The sequence below is a fragment of the Zeugodacus cucurbitae genome, unplaced genomic scaffold, assembly GCF_028554725.1.
Source record: "Zeugodacus cucurbitae isolate PBARC_wt_2022May unplaced genomic scaffold, idZeuCucr1.2 ctg00000019.1, whole genome shotgun sequence".
Lineage (NCBI taxonomy): Eukaryota > Metazoa > Arthropoda > Insecta > Diptera > Tephritidae > Zeugodacus > Zeugodacus cucurbitae.
The window spans coordinates 262,395-272,539 of NW_026530832.1; the positions used below are offsets into that span (position 1 = coordinate 262,395).

Below are 10,145 nucleotides of genomic sequence, written 5' to 3' on the forward strand. Positions count from 1 at the left end.
ATTTGACAATATTGACTGTTTATGTTTTGAAGTTTTGATTTTTTCTGTTGAAAATATGTTAATGTTAATGTTTTTTTAATGTTAATTATTTTATTCTGGCAAAAATTTTGGATTTTGGGGATCGTAAAAAATGACGAATAATGCATAATAACCCCTACCCACTTACTACGCTATTTTTGGTGCATTTGGTGGATGGATTTTTGGTACCATTCACCACTTTTTTGGTGCATTTTGGTGCATTTGATGCATTGACGCGTGGTGAAAACCCGATTTTTTCACGGCGCGCAAATGGGGTTATACAGGTCGTATGAGTACCATATTACCAAAAACAGAAAAACAGATAGAAGGGTACCAAAAACAGAGGTAAGTGGGTAGGGGTTTTGTTTTTTAATTGTAAAACTGTTGCTGTCAAGAAGCCATTTTGTTTGTGTTTGTGTAAAGAAATATTTATTTAAAAATTGAAGAAAAATATACAAAAGGATATTACACTTTGGATCTTATAAATATATAAATGTAAAATGTGTAAAAATAAACAATCGCCTAGCGACTTCAGACGCATTCTGCAATTATTGCTGAGAAATGCCCTTCAATTCTAATGCTCGGAAAATCTTCGAAATCGAGTAAATAAAGGCGGCGGTGCGTAAATCATTGCAGTGGTGAATACCATCAAAATTGGCGTAGTAAGTGGGTAGGGGGTTTCTTCCCCTTGCCCACCCACCCTCGAACAACAGGAACAACAGGAACAACAGCAACAGAAGCAGCAGCAGCATAACAGCATAACCTGTAAAAAGAAAAAAGAAAGAAAAAAAATAGTATAAAAAAGGGCATAAATACACACATGATCATGCATAATGGTATACCAAAAGACATATGTACACATTATGCGCGTCTGTTTGTTATATATACATAGTGCATATAAACAAGTTGAGAATTCATGAGAATTATCTCAATGATCGCATCATGTAGTAAACGCATGCCATATGCCATCTGCCACATCAGCTGTTAGCAGCGCATGTGTAATATTGTACGGGTACCTCCATCTATATGTGAAAAATCCATCCACCAATCATCTCAATGATCATGCATAAACGCATGCCATATGCCATCTGCCACATCAGCTGTTAGCAGCACATGTGTAATAATGTACGGGTACCTCCATCTATATGTGAAAAATCCATCCACCAATCATCTCAATGATCATGCATAAACGCATGCCATATGCCATCTGCCACATCAGCTGTTAGCAGCACATGTGTAACATTGTATGGGTATCCATCTATATGTGAAAATTCTATCATAATCATATGTTGATAAATGTATAACAAATTCTATCATATGTTGATAAATGTATAACAAATTTGAATAATAGGGTGCATAGCCTCTCACTAGTTTTGGACGCACTCTGTTAATATCCATATATGTACATATGTCCGAAAAACAATGAAAGACGTATATTGTGCTAATACAATTTATAATATTTGTCTTTATTCGATTTTATATGGTTTAGCTAATTTTATATTTTAAATGTTAGTTTTATACAAAGGTTGTCGATTTAATCAACTGCTTGCTGCGGATGGATGGTGAAAAACGAATGAAGATACGTGAATCGGAACGCAGGTCGAAAAAGAAGAAATCGCGGGTATCATTGACGATCCTTTCTATTCCCTTTTGTGTGGTGTACGGTGTTGTTATGTGTGTGGGTGTGTTGATGTGACAGTTTTCTTCTGTTCTGTGGTGAGTGTGGTGAATGTTATGTATCAGTGGTGTGGATTTGGATAAATGTTGTGTGCCAGTGTGGTATGTTGATGCTTAGTGAGTGTGGATGAATGTTACAGTTGGGGGTTGAGCCAGACTCATTTAAACATCCCGGCCCCCCTAGGCGAATGTTTTAGCCTAGCAGTCGCTGTAGTTGTTATAGCGTACCTACAAGGCTACTAAGGCTTGTGTTGCGCCAAGACTGTGATCCGAATTGGTCGTCAAGTTGATCGACAATATATGGTAATTTTTGTGTTAGTTTGAATGGATTATTCGTTACGGACTTATTCGACTGTCCTTGTGTATGCACTAATGTATGTTGTTGCGCGTATGAGAGCTCGTGATAGAGATCAATGGCTTTTTTACATTGCATTATTACTTTTGGATTACTTATTATGGACTTATTCGACTGTCCTTGTGTATGCACTAATGTATGTTGTTGCGCGTATGAGAGCTCGTGATAGAGATCAATGGCTTTTTTACATATGTGTGCATGTATGTGCATATATTTAAGAAAATATAATATGGTTTGTGCAATCCGGCTTGTTTTTCATTAAACATGTTTAAAAATGTTTGTAGGGTGTTGAGGAATAGACAGATTATATGTAGTATAAATGTTAGTATGTTTGCGCGATAAGAAGAGCGTGAAAACGGAATAGGTAATATGCGGTTATTTTATCCACTGCACCTTTTCATTACTTATTGGTTACTATGCAGCTTACTGCTTTCAGAAGCTGAAGGCGTATCGCCGGAACATATTGCAAGTGTCCATGTGCATATTTATATACTTGAATATGTTTTTTATATGTGTTATGTATATTTATATACAAATGTAAGCGCATTGGCAATTTGTGGTGTATATATGTATGTAAGTTTGTATATATTTTGTAAGTCGTGTATCTCTTTTTTATATCGGTATTTTGATTTTTACCGTCAATTATAATCATAAATTATAGCCGTTTAAATGGTTTTTGGTTACAGATGTTATTTTATCTAAGCCGAATTTTTGCATATAAATAAATAAAATCTGGAATCGATACAACTCAATTTATACCGCTTAAAGAGGTATGGGAATGTGTATAGATTGTGAGTTTATATTGCGTTTTCCGATCCAATTTATTTGCTCCTATTCTACAGGCTGCCAGCTGTTCTGTTGCTCGCTGTGCTTTGTTTCTGTTATAATGCAGCTGGAGGTGTGTATATTGTTGTTGTTATTTTCGAGCCCGTTTTTGTTACATTCACATTATGTTGATTATGTTATGTTAATGTTTAGTGCTTAGTTTACCGCCCGTTTGTTTTTGTATTTATGTTTGTTTTTTATTTATTTTTCTTCTGGACGAGTGATACTTATATTGCATACTTGTTTTGCACTGTTTCTTTCTTTTTGTTATAAGTTTGTATACTTATATGATTGTGTATATTTATACTCTCGCAACAAAAGTTGTTGTTTTATTTAAATATTTTGCGCAGTTGTATATTTTATTATTGTGTTAGTCACTGCACATTTATTTTATAAGAATATATATTCCGTTCACTGCAATTATTTTTTACTTTTCTTTTTGTATTTCCGAATTTTTGTCACCGCATTTTATGATTTTAATGTGTATGTATTTTATTTGATTTTTTGGTAGTATCACCAATAGTGCCTTTCAGTAAGGCTCGAAGGACCATGAATAATAGGGTGCATAGCCTCTCACTAGTTTTGGACGCACTCTGTTAATATCCATATATGTACATATGTCCGAAAAACAATGAAAGACGTATATTGTGCTAATACAATTTATAATATTTGTCTTTATTCGATTTTATATGGTTTAGCTAATTTTATATTTTAAATGTTAGTTTTATACAAAGGTTGTCGATTTAATCAACTGCTTGCTGCGGATGGATGGTGAAAAACGAATGAAGATACGTGAATCGGAACGCAGGTCAAAAAAGAAGAAATCGCGGGTATCATTGACGATCCTTTCTATTCCCTTTTGTGTGGTGTACGGTGTTGTTATGTGTGTGGGTGTGTTGATGTGACAGTTTTCTTCTGTTCTGTGGTGAGTGTGGTGAATGTTATGTATCAGTGGTGTGGATTTGGATAAATGTTGTGTGCCAGTGTGGTATGTTGATGCTTAGTGAGTGTGGATGAATGTTACAGTTGGGGGTTGAGCCAGACTCATTTAAACAAAATTCAATAATCATATGTGAAACAATGTGTACACTTGAACACATATATATGTATGATGGGGTACAAAAGTATGTAGACTTTAAAACGCTATGCTATTGGGTGCGTCCGGTTGGTGGCTCAAATGCTTTGGGCCACCTAGTAGGTTCCATTGGCTATCATTTGAGCCATTGGTAGCGAACCTAGCGTCACCAGGAGCGCGACAATCGCACGTGTACCATATGTCGATGGTCACCCAATGATGCACATTTGGTGGTCACTGGCGGATGGAACGGATGCACTAGGTGGATGGAATTCTATTTATAAATGTTGGTGCTATCGAGCACTAACTTTTTCATCCATCCACCATCACTCCAGTATCACCAGGAGCGCGACAATCACAAAAAATCGATTTTTTCACGACGCGCCAATGTATCAAAAAATACCAAAAAACACCAATAATCGCCAAAAAAACATAAAAAGCACCAAAAATGTGGTGAATGGTACCAAAATCCATCCACCAAACAACACCAAAAATCGCCAAAAAACATCAAAACCAAAAAAGTGGTGAATGGTATCAAAATCCATCAACAAAAAAAAAAAAAAAAGTCGCCAAAAACACCAAAAAAGGGGTGAATGGTACCAAAATCCATCCACCAAAAAAAATCAAAAAAGTGGTGAATGGTACCAAAACACATCCACCAAAATGCATCAAAACACACCAAAAAAGTGGTGAATGGTACCAAAATCCATCCACCAAAATGCATCAAAAAACACCAAAAAAGTGGTGAATGGTACCAAAATCCATCCACCAAAAAAAATTAAAAAAGTGGTGAATGGTACCAAAATCCATCCACCAAAATGCATCAAAAAACAACAAAAAAGTGGTGAATGCCACCAAAATTGGCGTAGTAAGTGGGTAGGGGGTTTTTTTTTTTAATTGTTAAACTGTTGCTGTCAAGAAGCCATTCTGTTTGTGTTTTTGTAAAGAAATATTTATTTAAAAATTTAAGAAAAATATACAAAAGGATATTACACTTTGGATCTTATAAATATATAAATGTAAAATGTGTAAAAATAAACAATCGCCTAGCGACTTCAGACGCATTCTGCAATTATTGCTGAGAAATGCCCTCCAATTCTAATGCTCGGAAAATCTTCGAAATCGAGTAAATAAAGGCGGCGGTGCGTAAATCATTGCAGTGGTGAATGCCACCAAAATTGGCGTAGTAAGTGGGTAGGGGTTTTTTTTTTAATTGTTAAACTGTTGCTGTCAAGAAGCCATTCTGTTTGTGTTTTTGTAAAGAAATATTTATTTAAAAATTTAAGAAAAATATACAAAAGGATATTACACTTTGGATCTTATAAATATATAAATGTAAAATTTGTAAAAATAAATAATCGCCAAGCGACTTCAGACGCATTCTGTAATTATTGTTGAGAAATGCCCTCCATTTCTAAGGCTCGGAAAATCTTAGAAATCGAGTAAATAAAGGCAGCGGTGCGTAAATCATTGCAGAGACCGAATTCATTGGCCACAATCTTAATGCCTGCCCCCGCAGTTTCCATAACTGTTTGTAGTCCTGCGTCTACAACATCCGCCTCCTTCGTACAGTCTCTTATGAGCTTTAACTTTTTGTTTGGCTTGAACTTATCCTAAATAAATAAATTAAAAAAATTCATATTAACAAATTAACTTATTTTCACGGTGGTCAAAGTTCACTTACCTCGCACTCATTCATGGAGTTAAAGATCTCGTTGATTATGGCTTTCTCGCGTTTAACATTCATTTTGCCATAAGATACATGATTGATATTCTTTAAGTACTCAAAGTAGGATACCGTTACACCGCCAGCATTGCAAAACAAATCCGGTATAATGAGTACATTCTTTTTACGTAATATTTCATCGGCAGCTGGCGTCGAAGGACCATTAGCGCCTTCTAAAATCATCTTGGCTTGTACACTGTTAGCATTTTCGACAGTGAGAACCTTTTGCGTAGAGCAAGGCATTAGTATATCGCATTTTTCACCCAACAAACTGCCCTCTTTTTCGGTGGCTTTGGTATAGCCCTTGATTGATTTATTATTTTTTGCATAATACTCCATTAAGTCCTAAGTATATGAAGAAAATTAAAAAAATATTATCATGGAGATATTTATTTTCAATACGCCACATACCTTTGGATCAATGCCATTCTCATTTACTAGAGACACGTCAAATTCTTGAACACCGATCAGTTTGGCACCGGCTTCCACTACAAAAACGGATGCATGGGAACCGACATTGCCAAACCCTTGTACGATCACGGTTTTATCTTTCCAACCAGTCTTCCAGCCTAATAAATCCATCCAATCTTTATCCATAATAAAACATTCAGCCGCCTTAAATAGACCACGTCCCGTGGCGGCGGTGCGACCATTTATACCGCCTATTTCTACTGGCTTACCAGTCGTGATGGCCAATGCATCTACATCGTTATAGCCTAGAAGAACAATTTATTTGTCTATCAAGACGTTTTCTAATATTTCATAAAAAAAAATTACCAAAAGTTTTAATATATTGATCCACCAACCAACTCATCTCGCGTTGGCTGGTATTCACATCTGGTGCCGGTACATCTATACCCGGACCTATCATATTGCGACGTAATAGCTCCATTGTATAGCGACGCGTAATTGTTTGCAATTCTTGTGCAGTATACTTCTTCGGGTCGATACGTATGCCACCCTTGGAACCACCAAACGGTACATTCACGCAAGCCGTCTTAAACGCCATCAGATAAGCCAAAGCGCGTATCTCATCGGCGTCGACGTCCATGGCAAAACGTATGCCTACAAAAGAGGAACGGATATTATCAGTCAGTTATATATATCATGCTAGACATCAGCAGTTGAAGCATTGAAAAGGAAGAACATTTTCTTGAAACACACAACTACATGCATATATTCTAGAAAATTCGTTGAGAAATTTTTTGAATATACCAGCTTTTCTAGAAAAATAATAGCCAATAATATAATTGAACCCACCGCCTTTGAGTGGTAATCTGTGTCTAGTGTGGTGTGTGCGATAGCCGGTGATTAGCTCGTAATTGCCATCACTTCTTATTATAGGGAAGGTAACTTCCAATAGATTTGTAGTGCAGCCCATCAATTTAAGCATGGCGGAAACACGTTGTTCACGCTGTTCCTTCTTCATGTAAGGATACTTTTCCAGCTCCTTTATCATCATCGGCTCCATTAGCTGAGCGGCCGAGTGATAATAATACTCAACCATGTGTGCAAATGGTGGGTCTTTGTCTTTATTGATTTTTTCCAAATGCTTGGGCATCACGTGCTTTTCACGCGTAGCTCCAAGTCCGGTCCAGTTTAAAACTGTCTTCGATAGTGAAGATCGTAAAAGTTTACCATTTAAAAGGAAGGACATATTGCCTTGCGATAATGCAATCCCAGTTATGATTTTTTTTGTGTGTTTTTGTAAGAAATTTTTTGCACTCACTTTTTCGGCAATTATTTTGGTATCCGCTGATTTTGTTGTATATTGTATATATACAATTGTATTACGAATATATAAATATTCCACAATATTCAGTAAGAAAATATTTTTTGTTTATTTATTATTTGCGTCAGGTTTTTTTTTGTAATTATTTTCTTCGAGAACAAATTCAAATCGCTCCGTTCAACACAACTGTTCTTATGAAAATCTCAATATCAACTGAACTGAGAAAAATAAATTTGACAATATTGACTGTTTATGTTTTGAAGTTTTGATTTTTTCTGTTGAAAATATGTTAATGTTAATGTTTTTTTAATGTTAATTATTTTATTCTGGCAAAAATTTTGGATTTTGGGGATCGTAAAAAATGACGAATAATGCATAATAACCCCTACCCACTTACTACGCTATTTTTGGTGCATTTGGTGGATGGATTTTTGGTACCATTCACCACTTTTTTGGTGCATTTTGGTGCATTTGATGCATTGACGCGTGGTGAAAACCCGATTTTTTCACGGCGCGCAAATGGGGTTATACAGGTCGTATGAGTACCATATTACCAAAAACAGAAAAACAGATATAAGGGTACCAAAAACAGAGGTAAGTGGGTAGGGGTTTTGTTTTTTAATTGTAAAACTGTTGCTGTCAAGAAGCCATTTTGTTTGTGTTTGTGTAAAGAAATATTTATTTAAAAATTGAAGAAAAATATACAAAAGGATATTACACTTTGGATCTTATAAATATATAAATGTAAAATGTGTAAAAATAAACAATCGCCTAGCGACTTCAGACGCATTCTGCAATTATTGCTGAGAAATGCCCTCCAATTCTAATGCTCGGAAAATCTTCGAAATCGAGTAAATAAAGGCGGCGGTGCGTAAATCATTGCAGTGGTGAATGCCACCAAAATTGGCGTAGTAAGTGGGTAGGGTTTTTTTTTTAATTGTTAAACTGTTGCTGTCAAGAAGCCATTCTGTTTGTGTTTTTGTAAAGAAATATTTATTTAAAAATTTAAGAAAAATATACAAAAGGATATTACACTTTGGATCTTATAAATATATAAATGTAAAATTTGTAAAAATAAATAATCGCCAAGCGACTTCAGACGCATTCTGTAATTATTGTTGAGAAATGCCCTCCATTTCTAAGGCTCGGAAAATCTTAGAAATCGAGTAAATAAAGGCAGCGGTGCGTAAATCATTGCAGAGACCGAATTCATTGGCCACAATCTTAATGCCTGCCCCCGCAGTTTCCATAACTGTTTGTAGTCCTGCGTCTACAATATCCGCCTCCTTCGTACAGTCTCTTATGAGCTTTAACTTTTTGTTTGGCTTGAACTTATCCTAAATAAATAAATTAAAAAAATTCATATTAACAAATTAACTTATTTGCACGGTGGTCAAAGTTCACTTACCTCGCACTCATTCATGGAGTTAAAGATCTCGTTGATTATGGCTTTCTCGCGTTTAACATTCATTTTGCCATAAGATACATGATTGATATTCTTTAAGTACTCAAAGTAGGATACCGTTACACCGCCAGCATTGCAAAACAAATCCGGTATAATGAGTACATTCTTTTTACGTAATATTTCATCGGCAGCTGGCGTCGAAGGACCATTAGCGCCTTCTAAAATCATCTTGGCTTGTACACTGTTAGCATTTTCGACAGTGAGAACCTTTTGCGTAGAGCAAGGCATTAGTATATCGCATTTTTCACCCAACAAACTGCCCTCTTTTTCGGTGGCTTTGGTATAGCCCTTGATTGATTTATTATTTTTTGCATAATACTCCATTAAGTCCTAAGTATATGAAGAAAATTAAAAAAATATTATCATGGAGATATTTATTTTCAATACGCCACATACCTTTGGATCAATGCCATTCTCATTTACTAGAGACACGTCAAATTCTTGAACACCGATCAGTTTGGCACCGGCTTCCACTACAAAAACGGATGCATGGGAACCGACATTGCCAAACCCTTGTACGATCACGGTTTTATCTTTCCAACCAGTCTTCCAGCCTAATAAATCCATCCAATCTTTATCCATAATAAAACATTCAGCCGCCTTAAATAGACCACGTCCCGTGGCGGCGGTGCGACCATTTATACCGCCTATTTCTACTGGCTTACCAGTCGTGATGGCCAATGCATCTACATCGTTATAGCCTAGAAGAACAATTTATTTGTCTATCAAGACGTTTTCTAATATTTCATAAAAAAAAATTACCAAAAGTTTTAATATATTGATCCACCAACCAACTCATCTCGCGTTGGCTGGTATTCACATCTGGTGCCGGTACATCTATACCCGGACCTATCATATTGCGACGTAATAGCTCCATTGTATAGCGACGCGTAATTGTTTGCAATTCTTGTGCAGTATACTTCTTCGGGTCGATACGTATGCCACCCTTGGAACCACCAAACGGTACATTCACGCAAGCCGTCTTAAACGCCATCAGATAAGCCCAAGCGCGTATCTCATCGGCGTCGACGTCCATGGCAAAACGTATGCCTACAAAAGAGGAACGGATATTATCAGTCAGTTATATATATCATGCTAGACATCAGCAGTTGAAGCATTGAAAAGGAAGAACATTTTCTTGAAACACACAACTACATGCATATATTCTAGAAAATTCGTTGAGAAATTTTTTGAATATACCAGCTTTTCTAGAAAAATAATAGCCAATAATATAATTGAACCCACCGCCTTTGAGTGGTAATCTGTGTCTAG

The 10,145-nt window shown here is 36.1% G+C and overlaps 1 long non-coding RNA gene across 1 annotated transcript; it reads left to right on the plus strand.

The window, feature by feature from the left end:
- The first annotated feature begins 482 nt into the window (after window positions 1-482).
- LOC128923621 (uncharacterized) lies at window positions 483-3,654 on the plus strand. The gene is made up of 2 exons (XR_008472375.1): window positions 483-2,623; window positions 2,737-3,654. It is a non-coding gene; the product is annotated as an uncharacterized LOC128923621 (long non-coding RNA).
- Window positions 3,655-10,145: the final 6,491 nt, after the last annotated feature.